The following is a 16,067-nucleotide window of genomic DNA, read 5'->3' as shown; positions in this document are numbered from 1 at the left end:
ACTCAAGGCCTCCAAACAACTCCGACCCCGGGCCCCAGGCCTCCGAACAACTTCGATCCAGGGCCCTAGGTCTCCCAACTGCTCCGACCCTGGGCCCTAGGCCTCTGAACAGCTCCGACCTTGGGCTCCAGGCCCCCAAACAACTCCAAACCCGGGCCTTAAGTCTCCAAACGCTCTGACCTGGGGCTCCTTAATCTCCAAACGCTCTGACCTGGGGCTCCTAGGCCTCTGAACAACTCCGACCCCAGGCTCCAGGCCCCCGAACAACTCCGACCCCGGTCCTTAGGTCTCCAAACGCTCTGATCTGGGGCTCCTAGGCCTCTGAATAGCTCCGACCCTGGGCTCCGGGCCTCCAAACAGCTTCAACCTGAGCTCTGGGCCCTGAAAGACTCCGACCCTGGCCCTAAGCCCCCAAAAAGCTCTGACTCTGGACTCTACGCCTCTGAACAACTCTGACCCCAGGCCCTAGGCATCCGAACAATTCTTACTGTGGGGGTCTAGGTCTCTGAACAGCTCTGACCCAATCTCTAGACCTCTGAAAAGCTCCGACCCCGGGCCCTAAGCCCCCCGAAAAGCTTCAATCCCAGGCTCTAGACCTCTAGACACCGGGGTTCAGTCCTTCAGGGAGATGTGGTGAGCTTAGGGGACAGGGCTAGGCAACAGAGACTTCAAAGGATGGGAAATAATAACAATAATTAATAGTAAGAGATTATTATTATTGATAATAGTAATAATCCTCATCACCATCATTTCAGGAGTCACTTACTGGGTGCCAAGCACTGTATTAAGCACTGGGGGTAGATACAAGATCATCAGGTTGGACACAGTCCCTGTCCTACATGGAGTTCACAGTCTAAGGGGGATGGAGAACAGGGATTGAACCCCCATTTTACAGACGAGGAAACCGAAGCTCAGAGAGGTGATTTGCCCAAGGCCACACAAGTCACTTGGATATCCTTCTAATAATAATAATGATGGCATTTGTTAAGCGCTTACTATGTGCCAAGCACTGTTCTAAGCGCTGGGGAGGATACAAGGTGATCAGGTTGTCCCACGGGGGGCTCACGGTCTTCATCCCCATTTTACAGATGAGGGAACTGAGGCACAGAGAAGTGAAGTGACTTGTCCAAAGTCAGCCAGCTGACCGTTGGCAGAGCTGGGATTAGAACCCATGACCTCTGACTCCCAAGCCCGGGCTCTTTCCACTGAGCCACGCTGCTTCTAGACCGTGAGCCCATTGTCGGGTAGGGGACCGTCTTTATGTGATGCCGAATTGTACTTTCCAAGCGCTTAGTACAGTGCACTGCACACAGTAAGTGCTCAATAAACACGACTGAATGAATATTCTTCTGGATCCCGGGCCCGGGCTCTACCCACTAGGCCGCACTGCTTCTTGGCCTAAGCTCCGGTGAGAAGTAGCCATCGGTCCCTCGCCTCAAGGGACTCACGATCTAAAAGCATCGCATCAGGCAAAAATATCTCACTCTGGGCTTCCAGGCTGTCCATCCATCCATCCCCTGGCCCCCTCCTACCTCCCCTCCCTTCTGTCCTTCTCCATCGCAGCCCGCACCCTCCGCTCCTGTCGCCACTCACCTCCTCACCGGGCCTCGTTCTCACCCGTCCCGCCGTCAACCCCCGGCCCACGTCCTCCCCCTGGCCCGGAACGCCCTCCCTCCGCACATAATAGTAATAATAATAATGGCATTTGTTAAGCACTTACTATGTGCAAAGAACTGTTCTAAGCGCTGGGGGGATACACGTGGGGCTCACAGTCGTAATTCCCATTTTACAGTTGAGAGAACTGAGGCTCAGAGAAGTGAAGTGACTTGCCCAAGGTCACACAGCAGACGTGGCGGAGCCGGGAATCGAACCCATGACCTCTGACTCCAAAGCCCGGGCTCTTTCCACTGAGCCACGCTGCTTCCCCACATCCGCCAAGCTGGCTCTCTTCCTCCCTTCAAAGCCCTACTGAGAGCTCACCTCCTCCGGGAGGCCTTCCCACACTCAGCCCCCTCTTCCTCTCCCCATCCCCCCCGCTTTACCTCCTTCCCCTCCCTACAGCCCCTGTATATATGTTTGTACGTATTTATTACTCTATTTATTTTATTTGTACATATTTATTTTGTTAATACGTTTCGTTTCGTTGTCTGTCTCCCCCTTCTAGACTGTGAGCCCGCTGTTGGGTAGGGGCCGTCTCTAGATGTTACCAACTTGTACTTTAGTCCAGTGCTCTGCACACAGTGAGCGCTCAATAAATACGACTGAATGAATGAAAAGCGTAAGGGGAGAGCGGGGTTGGGGACAGACACATGAGGGGAGACGGCCAAGCCACCGAGGAGGTTGGCACTGCCCCCGGGGTGTGGGCGACCAGGCCGTCGCCCACAACGTCCCCGCTGCCCGGCCAAGTCCCCGCCAGCTCCGTTCCACCGCCGTGGCCCGGCGCTCGGGCCCGTGCCCGCCGCTGACCTCGTGGACCGTGGCAGCTGCCCAGGGCGTGTCCTCATCATCATCATCAATCGTATTTATTGAACGCTTACTGTGTGCTTACTAAGCGCTTGGGAAGTCCAAATTGGCAACATATAGAGACAGTCCCTACCCAACAGTGGGCTCACAGTCTAAAAGGGGGAGACAAAACCAAACGTACTAACAAAATAGAATAGATATGTACAAGTAAAATAAATAAATAGAGTAATAAATATGTACAAACATATATACATATAGACAGCTCACCCGGCCAGAAGTCCGGCCAGCGGGGCCACCACCCCTGCTCGCTCCCCATCCCGGGGGGCCGGGATGGTCGGGGGGCCCCAAATCTGAGGACCTTGGGAAGATTGGGCTGTTGTGGACTCCGGCCAGCCCCGCCGAGCGGCCAGAGAAGGTCTCAAGCTGCTCCTTCAGCCACGCTGCATGCTCCGCTCCCCTCCCAAGCGCTTAGTACAGTTCTCTGCACACAACGGGTGCTCAGTAAATAATAATAATAATATTTATTAAGCGCTTACTATGTGCAAAGTACTGTTCTAAGCGGTGGGGAGGTTACAAGGTGATCAGGTTGTCCCACAGAGGGCTCACAGTCTTCATCCCCATTTGACAGACGAGGGAACTGAGGCACAGAGACTTGCCCAAAGTCACACAGCTGACAATTGGTGGAGCAGGGATTTGAACCCATGACCTCTGACTCCAAAGCCCGGGCTCTTTCCTACTGAGCCACTGCTGCTTCTCAGTAAATAGTGCTGAAGGACTGTAAGCTTCCTCTAGACCATCAGATTACGGTGGGCAGGGAACCTGTCTACCAACTCTAGTATATTATCATCATCATCAATCGTATTTATTGAGCGCTTACTGTGTGCAGAGCACTGTACTAAGCGCTTGGGAAGTCCAAGCTGGCAACATAAGACTCTCCCAAGCGCTTAATATAGTGTTCTGCGCACAACAGGTGCTCAGTAATAATAATAATAAAATAATAATAATAATGATAGCACTTATTAAGCACGTACTATGTGTAAAGCACTGTTCTAAGCGCTGGGGAGGTTACAAGGTGATCGGGTTGTCCCACGGGGGAGCTCACGGTCTTAATTCCCATTTTCCAGATGAGGTCACTGAGGCCCAGAGAAGTTAAGTGACTTTCCCAAAGTCACACAGCAGACAAGCAGCGGAGCTGGGATTAGAATAATAATAATAATAATAATAATAATAATGGCATTTATTAAGCGCTTACTATGTGCAAAGCACTGTTCTAAGCGCTGGGGAGGTTAAAAGGTGATTGGGTTGTCCCACGGGGGGCTCACAGTCTTAATTCCTATTTTACAGATGAGGTCACTGAGGCCCAGAGAAGTTAAGTGACTTGCCGAAAGTCACACAGCTGACAATTGGCGGAGCCGGGATTTGAACCCATGGCCTCTGACTCCAAAGCCCAGGCTCTTTCTCCTGAGCCATACTACTGATGGATTGTAATAAGAATAATAATAATGATGGCATTTGTTAAGCGCTTACTATGTGCAAAGCACTGTTCTAAGCACTGCGGGTGGGATACGAGGTGATCAGGTTGTCCCCCGTGGAGCTCACAGTCTTCATCCCCGTTTTTCTGATCAAGTAACTGAGGCTCCGAGAAGTTAAGTGACTTGCCCAAGGTCACACAGCAGACATGTGGCGGAGCCGGAATTCGAACCCATGACCTCTGACTCCAAAGCCCGGGCTCTTTCCACTGAGCCACGCTGCTTCTCTAATTGCAAGCTTCCTCTAGACTGCCAGCTCGTTGCGGGCGGGGCAACTGGCTACTAACTCTGTCATACTGGACTCTCCCAAGCGCTTAGGACAGTGCTCTGCGCATAGTAAGTGCTCTATCAAAACCACCGATTGATTGGTAGGGTGATGCTTTCGGGCATCTGAATCTTCTTTAGATGCTTCTTTAGAGAAGCAGCGTGGCTCAATGGAAAGAGCATGGGCTTTTGAGTCAGAGGTCATGGGTTCAAATCCCGGCTCCGCCACTTGTCAGCTGGGTGACTTTGGGCCAGTCACGTCACTTCTCTGGGCCTCAGTTCCCTCATCTAGAAAATGGGGATAAAGACGGCGAGCCTCACGTGGGACAACCTGATCACCTTGTAACCTCCCCAGCGCTTAGAACAGTGCTTTGCACATAGTAAGCGCTTAATAAATGCCATCATTATTATTATTATTATTATGATCATTTCGGGCGCTTAGTGCAGCGCTCTGCGCCCAGGAGATTATAAGTTCTTTAAGGGCAGCGATAGCATCTTTTAACTCGACTGGAGTCTCCCAAGCACTTAGTAAAGTGCTCCGCACAATGTAGGCACTCAACAAATACCATCATCATCATCAATCGTATTTATTGAGCTCTTACTGTGTGCAGAGCACTGTACTAAGCGCTTGGGAAGTATAAGTTGGCAACATATAGAGACAGTCCCTCCCAACAGTGGGCTCATCGATTGAGTTGTAACCTGTTGACTCGGTTTACCCTTCCCCTCGTGCCTTTCGCTAACCTCCTAGGGTGGAGCTCGGGACTGAGAGAAGCAGCGTGGCTCAGTGGATGGAGCCCGGGCTTGGGAGTCAGAGGTCATGGGTTCAAATCTCGGCTCCGCCACTTTTCATTCATTCATTCATTCATTCAATCGTATTTATTGAGCGCTTACTGTGACTTTGGGCAAGTCACTTCGCTCCTCTGGGCCTCAGTGACCTCATCTGGAAAATGGGGATTAATGTGAGCCCCCCCGTGGGACAACCTTGTAACCTCCCCAGTGCTTAGAACAGTGCTTTGCATATAGTAAGCGCTTAATAAATGCCATCCTGTATACATGTATATATGTTTGTACATATTTATTACTCTATTTATTTACTTATTTTATTTATTTTACTCGTACATATCTATTCTATTTAATTTATTTTGTTAATATGTTTGCTTTTGTTCTCTGTCTCCTCCTTCTAGACTATGAGAAGAAGCAGCGTGGCTCAGTGGAAAGGGCATGGGCTTGGGAGTCAGAAGTCATGGGTTCAAATCCCGGCTCCACCAACTGTCAGCTCTGTGACTTTGGGCAGGTCACTTCACTTCTCTGTGCCTCAGTTACCTCATCTGTAAAATGGGGATGAAGGCTGTGAGCCCCCCATGGGACATCCTGATCACCTTGTATCCCCCCAGCGCTTAGAACAGTGCTTTGCACATAGTAAGCGCTTAACAAATACCATCATTATTATCATTATTATTATTATGAGCCCACTGTTGGGTAGGGACCGTCTCTATATGTTGCCAACTTGTACTTCCCAAGCGCTTAGTCCAGTGCTCTGCACACAGTAAGCGCTCTTTAAATACGATTGATTGATTGATCATTATTATTATTATTATTATTATGAGCCCACTTTTGGGTAGGGACCGTCTCTGTATGTTGCCAACTTGTACTTCCCAAGCGCTTAGTCCAGTGCTCTGCATACAGTAAGCGCTCAATAAATACCATTGATTGATTGATTGATCATTACTATTATTATTTACCCTCTCCTGTCCTCTTCCCAGCGCTTAGCACAGGGTTTCGTCCGCAGGAGGCACCCAGTCTGTGCCAGAGGATGAGGGAATGAACAAATGGAACATCCCGGCCTGTTCCCAACGATCCCTGGCCTCCGGCCAGTGACGGCGGATGAATGAGCCCATTCAGGAAGCAGCACGGCCTGGTGGAAAGAGCCCGGGGCCTGGGATTCAGAGGACTCGGGTTCTAATTCTGCCGCTCGTCTGCCGTGGGACCTTGGGTGAGTCACTTCACCGTGCCTCCGTTTTCTCTCCCGTAAAATCGGGATTCAATCAATCAATCGTATTTATTGAGCGCTTACTATGTGCAGAGCACTGTACTAAGCGCTTGCTTCAATATCGGTTCTCCCTCCCCGTTGGACGTGGAGCCCCATGTGGGACGGGGGCTGTGTTCGAACCGATGATCTTGCCTCTAGAGACTCTAGGACTCTGCAGAGCACAAAGCGAGCACTTTACGAGCGCCGCAGTGTTCAGGACTGCAGGGATCATCATCATCATCAATCGAATTTATTGAGCGCTTACTGTGTGCAGAGCACTGTACCAAGCGCTTGGGAAGTACAGATTGGCAACATATAGAGACAGTCCCTACCCAACAGTGGGCTCACAGTCTAAAAGACTGTGTCTAAAAGGGATGATGATGACGATGGCATTTATCCCAGCATTTATCCCAGCTCCGCCAACTGTCAGCTGTGTGACTTTGGGCAAGTCACTTAACTTCTCTGTGCCTCAGTGACCTCATCTGTAAAATGGGGATTAAGACTGTGAGCCCCATGTGGGACAACCTAATCACCTTGTAACCATCCCAGCGCTTAGAACAGTGCTTGGCACATAGTAAGCGCTTAATAAATACCATTATTATTATTAAGCGCTTACTATGTGCAAAGCACTGTTCTAAGCGCTGATAAAGGGTAAAGGTACCCGAAGAGGTCTACTTCTTGAGAAGCAGCGTGGTTCAGTGGAAAGAGCCCGGGCTTTGGAGTCAGAGGTCATGGGTTCAAATCCCAGCTCCGCCAACTGTCAGCTGTGTGACTTTGGGCAAGTCAATAATAATAATAATGATGGCATTTATTAAGCACTTACTATGTGCAAAGCACTGTTCCAAGCACTGGGGAGGTTACAAGGTGATCAGGTTGTAATAATAATGATGGCATTTATTAAGCGCTTACTACGTGCAAAGCACTGGGAAGGTTACAGGGTGATAAGGTTGTCCCCCGGGGGGCTCACAGTCTTAATCCCCATTTTACAGATGAGGTAACTGAGGCACAGAGAAGTATAGTGACTTGCCCAAAGTCACACAGCTGACAATTGACGGAGCCAGGACCTGAACCCCTGACCCCTGACTTCAAAGCCCGGGCTCTTACCACTGAGCCACGCCGCTTCTCATTCTTTCATTCAATCGTATCTACCAAGCGCTTACTGACTTAACTTCTCTGTGCCTCAGTTACCTCATCTGTAAAATGGGGATGAAGACTGTGAGCCCCCCGTGGGACAACCCGACCACCTTGTAACCTGCCCAGCGCTTAGAACAGAGCTTTGCACATAGTAAGTGCTTAATAAATGCCATCATTATTATTATTGCTCTCCCGCAGCCCACATAGAGAAGCACCCTGGCCTAGTGGAAAGAGCACGGGCATGGGAGGACCTGGGTTCTAATTCCAGCTCTGCCAATTGCTTGCTGTGCGACTTTGGGCAAGTCACTTAACTTCTCTGTGCCTCAGTTTCCTCAACTGTAAAACGGGGCTTCAATACCCGTTCTCCCTCCTACTTAAGTCCGTGAGCCCTCTGCGGCAGAGCGACTGTGTCCGGCCTGATTAACCTGTACCTAACTCCAGCGCTTAGAACGGCGTTTGACACCTCTAGGCGTTTAACAAGTACCGTCAAATGAACCAACGATCTGCGTTTTAAAGAGGCTGGGGGGAAAGGCAGGCCTGGGCATCTGCCAAGCGGGGCGGCGCAGTGGGCACCTGCCGCAGGGCAGGAGAGCGCTTAGTACAGTGCTCTGCACACAGTAAGCGCTCAATAAATACGACTGAATGAATGAATGAAAGGGGGGGAAATGGCAGAGGGCCACGGAATGGGGCAGACAGATCTCCACCGCCCGGTCCTGCTGGGAAGCCAGCTGCACCCCAGAAGATGCCAGGTGCCGGCCTCGGCAGGGTGGCCCCAATGCCACTCCAGGATCAAATGCCAGCCACGTAAGACGCAATCCAGCCCGTCGCCCAGGCCGGGCGGCACGGATTTCACCGGCGCAGAGGGACACCTACGGTTGCCATGCCAACGGCATCCTGGAAGGGGACCCCATGGTGGGGGTGGGATTCCTGAGGCCCTGGCTCAGGCTGATAGCCCAAACCAGGTTCAAGAGGCTAGATCGTGGCCGAGGTGCCCCCGCTGCCCTCAGACCCCCAAGGACCACCCCGCCATCCCGGCTCTACTTTGGCCCGCTCGGGGGGATGCTAAATTTTGCCCCCGGATCCCGGAGGGAGAGGGCTGGTTTCTGGAAAAGGAAACTTTGTCGAGTTTACCCTGCTGGGCCCTCAACGATCCACTGCTCGCGGTCACTTAAGTTTCCAAAATCCGCCGCCGGTCACCGAGTCCCCTCTCCCTTGCACCCCGGTCCCCGCGACTTCCACCTTTTCCTCCAGGCTCCCTCAGATTCCCCAGCCCCCAATCCCAGGACTCCCGGGGTCCACCCTCGGGGCCTGGCTCCCTCCAGGGTCTTGAGGTCCCCCCGGCCATGGGATCCGCGTTAAGCAACATGAAAAGCAGCACGGCGTGGCAGCTAGAGCCCGGGACTAGGAGTCAGGAGGTCATGGGTTCTAATCCCGGTCCTGCCACTTGTCTGCTGGGTGACCTTGGGCAAGTCACTTCACTTCTCCAGGCCTCCGTTCCCTCATCTGGAAAATGGGGGTTGAGACAGTGAGCCCCAAGTGGGACAGGGACTACATGTGACCCAATTTGTTCATATCCACCCCAGCGATTAGTACAGTGCCTGACACACAGTAAGTGCTTAACAAATACCATAATAATTACTATTATTACCCCGGCTCCCCCGGTCGCCCTGGACCCATTCCGCCCCGGTCTCCAACACCCTGGCTCCCCCAGCCATCCAGACCCCGGGGACCCTAGCTTGGCCGGTCAAGCCGGACCCCGGCCACCGCAGACCCCAGGCCCCTGGATCCCAAGCAGCGTGGCTCAGTGGAAAGAGCCCGGGTTTGAGAGTCAGTGGTCATGGGTTCTAATCCCGGCTCCACCACTTGGGCAAGCCAACTGTCAGCTGTTTGACTTTGGGCAAGTCACTTCACTTCTCTGGGCCTCAGTTCCCTCATCTGTAAAATGGGGATTAAAACTACGAGCCCCACGTGGGACAACCAGATTCCCCTGCATCTACCCCGACAATTAGAACAGTGCTTGGCACATAGTAAGCGCTTAACAAATACCATCATTATTATTATTATTACTACGTCCACTGGCCCCCTGAACCCTACATCCCCCAGCCTAACCACCCCCCTAGCCCCTACCTCCACCGGCCAAGCTGGACCCCCGGATTTCCCGGCCTCCTGACCCCCTGGACCCCAGTTCCTCTGGAGACCCCAGCCCCAGGCCCTTGAATCCCTCAGCCCCCACGACCCCCTTACCCCTACCTCCCCAGGCCGAGCTGGACCCCTGGGTCTCCCGGCCTCTCCTACCCCCTGGACCCTAGTTCCCCTGGAGACCCCGGGCCCAGGCCTTTGGATCCCCCAGCCTCCTGAACCCCTGGACCCTAGTTCCCCTGGAGACCCCGGGCCCAGGCCTTTGGATCCCCCAGCCTCCTGAACCCCTGGACCCTAGTTCCCCTGGAGACCCCAGCCCCAGGCCCTTGAATCCCTCAGCCCCCACGACCCCCTGACCCCTACTTCCCCAGGCCAAGCTGGACCCCTGGATGCCCCGGGCTCTCCAACCCCGTGGACCCTAGTTCTCCTGGAGACCCCAGCCCCAGGCCCTTGGATCCCCCAGCCTCCTGAGCCCCTGGACTGTAGTTCCCCTGGAGACCCCAGCCCCAGGCCCTTGAAGCCCTCAGCCCCCACGACCCCCTTACCCCTACCTCCCCAGGCCGAGCTGGATCCCTGGATCCCCCGGCCTCTCCAAGCCCCTGGACCCTAGTTCCCCTGGAGACCCCAGCCCCAGGCCCTTGGATCCCCCAGCCTCCTGAGCCCCTGGACCATAGTTCCCCTGGAGACCCCAGCCCCAGGCCCTTGGATCCCCCAGCCTCCTGAGCCCCTGGACCGTAGTTCCCCTGGAGACCCCAGCCCCAGGCCCTTGGATCCCCTAGCCTCCTGAGCCCCTGGACCCTAGTTCCCCTGGAGAGCCCGGCCCCAGGCCCTTGGATCCCTCAGCCCCCACGACCCCCTGACCCCGACTTCCCCAGGCCGAGCTGGACCCCTGGATGCCCCGGCCTCTCCAGCCCCCTGGACCCTAGTTTCCCTGGAGACCCCAGTCCCAGGCCCTTGGATTCCCCAGCCTCCTGAGCCCCTGGACCCTAGTTTCCCTGGAGACCCCGGTCCCAAGCTCTTGGATCTCCCAGCCTCCTGAGCCCCTGGACCTTAGTTCCCCAGGAGACCCTGGCCCCAGGCCCTTGGATCTCCCAGCATCCTGAGCCTCTGGATCCTAGTTCCCCTGGAGACCCCAGCCCCAGGCCCCTGGATGCCCCGACCTCTCCAACCCCCTGGACCCTAGTTCTCCTGGAGACCCCAGTCCCAAGCCCTTGGATCTCCCAGCCTCCTGAGCCCCTGGGCCCTAGTTCCCCTGGAGACCCCGGCCCGAGGCCCTTGGATCCCCCAGCCTCCTGAGCCCCTTGACCCTAGTTCCCCTGGAGACCCCAGCCCCAGGCCCTTGGATCCCCCAGCCTCCTGAGCCCCTGGACTGTAGTTCCCCTGGAGACCCCAGCCCCAGGCCCTTGGATCCCCCAGCCTCCTGAGCCCCTGGACCCTAGTTTCCCTGGAGACCCCAGCCCCTTGGATCCCCCAGCCTCCCGAACCCCTGGACCCTAGTTCCCCTGGAGACCCCAGCTCCTTGGATCCCCCATCCTCCTGAGCCCCCGGACTCTAGTTCCCCTGGAGACCGCGGCCCCAGGCCCTTGGATCCCCCAGCCTCTTGGATCCCCCAGCCTCCTGAACCCCTGGACCCTAATTCCCCTGGAGAGCCCAGCCCCAGCCCCTTGGATGCCCCGGCCTCTCCAACCCCCTGGACCCTAGTTCCCCAGGAAACCCCAGGCCCTTGGATCCCCCAACCTCCACCAGCCAGGCTGGACCCCAGTTCCCCCGGAGCCCCCGGCCCGGTCCCTCACCTTGAGATAATCGTTCTCGGACCGGAGCTCCTCCAGCTCCCTGAGGAAGGCTTCGGGCCCGCAGTCCAGCAGGTCCTCGGTGAGGTCGGAGAAGGCCCCGGAGCCGCTGAGGGGCAACCGCCCGCTGCTGCCGCTGCCGCTGCTGCCGCTGACGCTGCTGCTGCTGCCGCCGCTGCTGCTGCTGCTGCTGCTGCTGCTGAGGCTGCCGGTGGCCCCCGCCCCCCCCGTTGGGCCCGGCCGCCCCCCGGCCGTCCTTGGCCCGGGGCTCGTCGGGGGGCCCGTCCGAGCCCTCCGAGCCGCTGTCGGTGGGGGCTGCCCCTCGGGCCCGCCGGTCCGGCCTTCGCGGGGGGCCCGGACCCCCGGCCGGGGACCCCGGGGTCCCCGCGCCCCTCCGGGCCTGGCCCTGGCCCTGGCCCTGGGCCTGTCCCTGGCCCTGGGCCCAGCCCCAGGCCGGGGCCTCCTTGGGCCGGGCCGGGGACGGGGCGCGGCTGCTACTACTGCTGGTCGGCATGGTGGGGGGCGTCGTGGTGGACGCCTTCTTCCTCCGGCCCGGCTCCGGGCCTGCTCCGGCCCCAGGCCCGTCCATCCCAAAACGGCCTGCTGCTCCCTGCTTCCAAACCTCCCTCCTCCTCCTCCTGCCGCCACCGCCCCTTCCCCTTCCCCTCGGACCCTCCTCCCTCCCTCCTTCCTTCCTTCCTTCCTTCCTTCCCAGCTTCTGTCCCCGCCCCGCGCCCCGCCAACAAAAGGCGGCCCAGAGCCCCCGTCCCTCCCACACCGTGCCTTCCTCCTCGCCCCCCCCCTCCTTCTCCCCTTCCTTTCTCTCGTCCCCCCGCTTCCCCTCCCTGCTCTCAGTCCCCTTTTTCTTCCCTTCTTTCATTCCTCCCTTTCTTTCCTTCCCTTCTCTCCATCTTTCCCCTTCTTTCCTTCCCTTCTCTCCATCCTTCCCCCTTCTCTCATCCTCCCCCTTCTTTCCTTCCCTTCTCTCCATCCTTCCCCTTTCTCTCATCCTTCCCTTCCCTTCTCATTCCCCCCTCTTCCCTTCACTCATTCCTCCCTTTCTTTCTTTCCTTCCCTTCTTCCCATTCCCCTTTCTTCCCTTCTTCCCATTCCCCTTTCTTCCCTTCTTCCATTCCCCCTTCTTTCCTTCCTTTCTCCTATTCTTTCCTTCCCCTCTCCTATTCTTTCCTTCCCTTCTCCCATTCCTTCTTTCCTTCCCTTCTTCCATTCCCCTTTTTTCTTCCCTTCTCATTCCTCCCATTCTTTCATTCACCCCTTTCTTTCCTTCCCTTCTCCCATTCCCCTTTTTTTCTTCTCTTCTCTCATTCTTCCCATTCTTTCATTCCCTTTTCCTTCCCTTCTCTCATTCCACCTTTTTTCTTCCGTTTTTCCATTCTCCCTTCTTTCCTTCCTTTCTCTCATCCTCCCCCCCATCTTCCCCCTTCTTCCCTTCCCCCATTCTTTCCTTCCCTTCTCTCATTCCTCCCATTCCTTCATTCCCCCTTTCCTTCCCTTCTCCCATTCCCCTTTTTTCCTTCCCATCTCTCATTCCTCCCATTCTTTCATTCCCCCTTTCTTTCCTTCCCTTCTCCCATTCTCCCCTCTTTCCTTCCCTTCTCCCATTCCCCTTTTTTTTCTTCCCTTCTCTCATTCCTCCCATTCTTTCATTCCCCTTTCTTTCCTTCCCTTCTCTCATTCCCCCTTTTCTTCCTTCCCTTTTTCCATTCTCCTTTCTTTCCTTCCCTTCTCTCATCCTCCCCCCTCTCATCTTCCCCCTTCTTCTCTTCCCTTTTCTCATCCCTCCTTCATCCCTTCTCCTCTTTCTCTTCCCCCCCTCACCTCCCAGCTGTCTCCCCCACCACTTAATGGCATTTGTGAAGCACACACTAAATAATAATAATGATAATGACATTTATTAAGCACTCACTATGTTGAAAGCACTGTTCTAAGCCCTGGGGAGGTTGCAGGGTGATCAAGTTGTTCCACGGGGAGCTCGTAGTCTTAATCCCCATTTTACAGATGAGGTAACTGAGGCCCAGAGAAGTGACTTGCCCAAAGTAAATGTGAAACCCTGTTCTAATCTCTGGGGTAGATGCAAGATAACCTGGTCAGGAACAGTCCTTATCCTCCATGGGGCTCACAGTCGAAGTAGGAGGTTGAACAGGGATTCAATTCCCATTGTGCAGTTGAGGAAACTGAGGCCCCGAGAAAACTTGCCCAAGATCCCTGGGAGTCAAGTGAGCTCCAGCTGGCGGAGGGGGTTATGTGGGAGAGAAGGGAGGGAGGTGGGGGAGAAAGAGAGGGGATGAAGGAGAGGGGGTCCGGGAGAGATTTCTATTTCTATTGATGTCTGTTTATTTGTATCGACGTCCATCTCCTCCCACCCGCCCCCCCCAGACTATGAGCTCTTTGTGGGCAGGGATTGTCACTTTTCATTGCTGTACTGTACTTTCCCAAGCGCTTAGTACAGTGTTCTTCACACAGTAGGCGCTTAATCCCAGCTCCGCCACTTTTCAGCTGTGTGACTTCGGGCAAGTCACTTCTCTTCTCTGGGACTCAGTTCCCTCATCTGTCAAATGGGGGGGGAGACTGTGAGTCCCACGTGGGACAACCTTGATTACCTTGTAATAATAATAATACTAATGGCATTTATGAAGCGCTTACTATTTGCAAAGCACTGTCCTAAGGGCTGGGGAGGTTACAAGGTGATCAGGTTGTCCCACGGGGGGCTCACAGTCTTAATCTGTATATATGTTTGTACGTATTTATTTCTCTATTTATTTATTTTACTTGTACATATCCTATTTATTTTATTTTGTTAATATGTTTTGTTTTGTTCTCTGTCTTCCCCTTCTAGACTGTAAGCCCACTGTTGGGTAGGGACCGTCCCTATATGTTGCCAACTTGTACTTCCCAAGCGCTTAGTACAATGCTCTGCACACAGTAAGCGCTTAATAAATACGATTGATTGATTGATTGATTAATCCCCATTTTCCAGGTGAGGTAACTGAGGCCCAGAGAAGTTAAGTGACTGGCCCAAAGTCACACAGCTGACAAGTGGCGGAACCAGGATTTGAACCCATGAACTCTGACGCCAAAGCCTGGGCTCTTTCCACTGAGCCTTGCTGCGCTTAGAACAGTGTTTGGCACATAGTAAGTGCTTAACAAATACCAACATGATGATTATTATTAATTATTATTAGAAGCAGCATGGCTCAGTGGAAAGAGCCCCGGCTTTGGAGTCAGAGGTCACGGGTTCAAATCCTGCCTCCGCCAATTGTCAGCTGTGTGACTTTGGGCAAGTCACTTCACTTCTCTGGGCCTCAGTGGCCTCACCTGGAAAATGGGGATGAAGACTGTGAGCCCCCCGTAGGACAACCCGATCACCTTGTAACCTCCCCAGCGCTTAGAACAGTTCTTTGCACATAGTAAGCTCTTAATAAATGCCATTATTATTATTATTATTTCTCTGGGCCTCAGTGACCTCATCTGTAAAATAGGGATGAAGACCGTGAGCCCCCCCCGTGGGACAACCCGATCACCTTGTAACCTCCCCAGCACTTAGAACAGTGCTTTGCACATAGTAAGCACTGTTGGGTAGGGACCGTCTCTATATGTTGCCAACTTGTACTTCCCAAGCGCTTAGTACAGTGCTCTGCACACAGTAAGCGCTCAATAAATACGATTGATTGATTGATTAATAAATGCCATCATCATTATTATTATTATTATTATAAATTCGATTGAGTGAATGAAAGGGAAAGTGGAGGGGATCGGGTCCAATCTTGAATCTACCCCAGCGCTTACTACGGTACGTGGTACCTAGTAAGGCCTTAACAAATACCATTTTTAAAAAACCAGCAACAAGTAGGCCACGAACGGAAAGCTCAAAGCAGCAGCGGCCCAGCACGTGACACTGGGGGACGTGCGGATGGCAGATGGGGTTGTCGCCTGGGAGCCCGACGGGGCCGACCTGAGGGAGGGCCAGCTGGGGGAGGTGGCCCCTTGTCCAGTTCATCATCATCATCATCATCAATCGTATTTATTGAGCGCTTACTGTGTGCAGAGCACTGTACTAAGCGCTTGGGAAGTACAAGGTGGCAACATATAGAGACAGTGGGCTCACAGTCTAAAAGGGGGAGACAGAGAACAAAACCAAACATACCAACAAAATAAAATAGACTAGAGATGTACAAGTAAAATAAATAAATAGAGTAATAAATATGTACAAATATATATATATATATATACACAGGTGCTCTGGGGAAGGGAAGGAGGCAAGATGGGGGAAGGAGAGGGGGACGAGGGGGAGAGGAAGGAAGGGGCTCAGTCTGGGAAGGCCTTCTGGAGGAGGTGAGCTCTCAGTAGGGCCTTGAAGGGAGGAAGAGAGCCAGCTTGGCGGATGGGCAGAGGGATTGGGGGCATTCCAGGCCAAGGGGAAGAGGTGGTCCGGGGGTCGACGGCGGGACGGGCGAGAACGAGGCCCGGTGAGGAGGTGAGCGGCAGCAGAGGAGCGGAGGGTGCGGGCCGGGCTGGAGAAGGACAGAAGGGAGGGGAGGGAGGAGGGGGCCTGGGGATGGATGGACAGCCTTGAAGAGCAGGGTGAGGAGTTTTGGCCTGATGTGTAGGTTGACTGGTAGCCACTGGAGATTTTTGAGGAGAGGAGTGACATGCCCAGAGTGTTTGTGCACAGAGATGATCCGGGCAGCGGCGTGAAGT

At 54.3% G+C, this 16,067-nt stretch overlaps 1 protein-coding gene across 1 annotated transcript in view; it reads right to left on the bottom strand.

Annotated features, from left to right (window-relative positions):
• SOGA1 (suppressor of glucose, autophagy associated 1) overlaps positions 1 to 11,493 on the bottom strand; it is an 82,067-nt gene extending 70,574 nt beyond the window's left edge. Inside the window, 1 exon segment of the mRNA XM_038750157.1 lies at positions 11,352 to 11,493. The gene's annotated coding sequence lies outside the window, so the exon portion shown is untranslated.
• Positions 11,494 to 16,067: the final 4,574 nt, after the last annotated feature.

This window comes from Tachyglossus aculeatus, chromosome 8 (genome assembly GCF_015852505.1).
Source record: "Tachyglossus aculeatus isolate mTacAcu1 chromosome 8, mTacAcu1.pri, whole genome shotgun sequence".
NCBI lineage: Eukaryota > Metazoa > Chordata > Mammalia > Monotremata > Tachyglossidae > Tachyglossus > Tachyglossus aculeatus.
This window is presented reverse-complemented; position numbering and strand designations above follow the sequence as displayed.